General features: G+C 43.2%; 1 pseudogene; it reads right to left on the bottom strand.

The window, feature by feature from the left end:
- Positions 1–1,180: 1,180 nt before the first annotated feature.
- Positions 1,181–2,472, bottom strand: LOC116076546 (annotated as a pseudogene).
- Positions 2,473–3,270: the final 798 nt, after the last annotated feature.

Raw genomic sequence — 3,270 nt, 5'->3', positions numbered from 1 at the left:
CCTGCCAGATCCACATCTGCCATGCCAGAAGTAGCTAGAGTCCCTTCAACCAATATCACTCAGGTGAAATCATCAGGGAAGTATTTCCTGCAAGATCAGCACACAGAAGCTTCGCTCCACGGGGGACCATGGATGCAACTCAAGCTGATAGCTAAATTTGACAATATGTCTCCCTCGTTGTACTGGCTTCCTCAGCATGAAAGTTACAGTACTGAAGGGGTCATGGAGAGCTATCTGAGGGCTAGCACTGTGAGAGGCTAAGAAAGGCCATTGCTGGAAGTGAAGCCTCAGTTACAGGGAAAGCCCTAGATTTGAAGGCATCCTGGAGAGAACTGAAGCTGTGTGCCATGTGGCACACAGACATACACACATATATAAAATAAATCTTATTTTAAAAACATTTTAACCATGCAACAGCGCTTTGTGTTCCACATTTGTTTTTATTAAAATGGTTTGAGATTGATTTACTTTATGTGTATGAGTATTTTATGTGCGTGTGTGTGTGTGTGTGTGTGTGTGTGTGTGAATGTGTACCATGTATGTACATGTGTCTTTTATCCATTCATCCGTTGGTGCTGCTTGTGCCTTTAATGGTCTAATAACTCCCTTACATTCAGTATTCAAATTTTCGAACACCAAAATCTCTGTCAACACCTGATTCCGGTTTGTTTACTGCTGAAGCCAATCTCTGTAAAAAATCTGTGACGCCTTCTCCAGAGCCTTGTGTTATCTTAGTAAATGAGGTGGATCTTTTCCCAAGCTCCTTACAAGCTCTTGTTTGGTTGGTTGCTTGGTTTTTTTGGTTGGTTGGTTTTTTTTTTTTGGGGGGGGGGGGTTGCTTGTTTGTTTGGTTTTGGTTTTTCAAGACAGGGTTTCTCTGTATAGCCCTGGCTGTCCTGGAAATCACTCTGTAGACCAAGCTGGCCTCAAACTCAGAAATCTGCCTGCCTCTGCCTCCCAAGTGCTGGGATTAAAGGCATGCACCACCACTGCCCGGTTTATCACAAGCTCTTAAGGCCACCAAATGACATTGTTCTACAAGACAGGGCTCCTTCTCCTCTCTCTGAAGTGGAGGGGTCTAGAAACTTTTTCTCCAATGGCAATGGAAGCAGGTATTTCTTCTGGGGGGCTTATATTCAATGGCAGCACCCCCCCCACACACTCTTCTTTTCTAGTACAATTATTCATTGATCTCTTTGGGTTCCTACTTCAGCTTTGCTTCATCTAGCTTAGCTCTCAATTTCATAGTTTCACTTTCGGAAAACTGCAGGTGTCTTTCATTTTGCAGTTTCCCCTCAATATCCGGGGCCAGCTGGCTCTCAAATAAAGTCTTCCGTCTCTGGACAGTTTGCCTCTTGTGCCTTCATTTTCTTAGTTTATCAAGCTTTAGCTGAAGTATGTCTGCATAATAGGTGCTGTCCTCTAGGGTAAACAGGTTGCCTGGTGTGGAAGGCTTAGATTTCATACTTTCATCTTAAATTTCTCCAGATTACTAATTTCACCTAAAAGGTGTTTTATTTCACCATTCTTCTGTTCCAATATAGCAGACAACTGTTCCCGCTGCTCACATTCCGTTTGAGATCCCCTCATCCTCAGCAATGTGGAGATTTGTAACTTCCTGTTGCGCATCTGCTCTCTTGGGTGACTGACACTTGACTTTCATGAAGCTGAGCTGGCATTCCACTGCCCCTTCGATCCCTCACCTCTGCGAACACAGTTTGCAGTTGGGATCCAAGGCCTGCTGAAGTTCATGACCCAACAGCACCTGAAGATTTTGACTTTCTATCAAACTTTCTCCAGGGCGTTGTAACAAGAGACCGCTTCTTTTTATCGCTCCTTTTTCTTCTCTAAACTGGTCTGTCTGGTGCAGTAGGGAAACACTGAAACATTCTAGTTGCTCTTGTTTGTACTGCAGCTCGTTCACTTCTTCACACCTTCCGCTTCACTTGGCTCAGTTTGAAGAGCCAGCCTCTCTGAAGACTTGCTGTTGAGCACAGAATGCTGGGACATTAGCTGGAGTTCTTCCGATTCATGAGAGAGAAGCTCCTCCTGGTGATCCAGCTTCTGCTTCAGTTGCTTGTCACTAAGCCTTGCTTTGTCTAATTCCACTTAGGGATTTTCTGACCGTTTTTCTGGGCCATCCACTTCCTGCCTGTGGCTTCTGTGTGGCTGCATTTCTAAGGCCCCGGCTGCATTATCTGTTGATGATTCACAGCTTCACATTCATACCTCAGACTGTCCAACGTCCGACTCTTGAGCTCGACTTCTCTCTTCATGATATTGATGATATTCATATTCATGATATTCATGATATTGCCTCTTCATGATATTCATCTCTTCATGATATTTATCCGATTGCTTCTGCCCTCCAGGTTGTCTCTGCAATGGCTGTAACGCGTAAGGCGCAGCTTTCAGTCGCCATTTTTCAACATCTTTGAGCTTGTTTCGGAAGTCCATGAAATCTGCCTCCATGTTTTCTGTGTTCAACCAACTGCTGTGAGGCAGCCTCTTATCCCACCAAACCAAAAACATATCCACATAACATAACTGGGTTTAAAGACACCAAAACTCTCTCTACAGACCCCCATCGGCACCTTCATTAACTGCTATTTGATCTATCTATTTTTTTTCTATCTATTTTTCTAGCCTAGATATGCGGGACACTCTCTCTCTTCCTCCCTCCCTTCTTCCCTCCTTCCCTTGCCCTTCTCTAATATTTCGTGGGTTGGTTTGTTTATGTTTTCCTTTCATTGAAAATAGATTCTTTCTCAAATACTATATCTTGATTCTGGTCTCCCCTCCCTCTACTCGTTGCCACCCACCTCCATCCGGATCCACTCCTACTCCATCTCTAGTTGGAAAACAAACAGGTTTCTAAGGAATAATAATAATAACATAAAAGAAGATAAAATAAAAACGAACACACGTTGGAATCACACAAAACAGAAGGAAAGAGCCCAAAAGAAGGCATGAGAAAAAGACCCACTCATTTACACAGCTAGGAACTTCATAAAAAACGCTAAACTGGAAGCCATAATATATACACAAAGGACCTACAGGGTAAAAAGGCATCAGAAAAAATATATGTAAATTGTAAATAATTTAAAATAAAGTAAGGGCTGGAGAGATGGCTCAGTAATTAAGAGCTCTGACTGTTCTTCCGAAGGCCCTGAGTTCAAATCCCAGCAACTACATGGTGGCTCACAACCATCCTTAAAGAGATCTAACACCCTCTTCTGGAGTGTCTGAAGTCAGCTATAGTGTACTTAC

Source organism: Mastomys coucha, unplaced genomic scaffold, assembly GCF_008632895.1.
Source record: "Mastomys coucha isolate ucsf_1 unplaced genomic scaffold, UCSF_Mcou_1 pScaffold4, whole genome shotgun sequence".
Lineage (NCBI taxonomy): Eukaryota > Metazoa > Chordata > Mammalia > Rodentia > Muridae > Mastomys > Mastomys coucha.
This window is presented reverse-complemented; position numbering and strand designations above follow the sequence as displayed.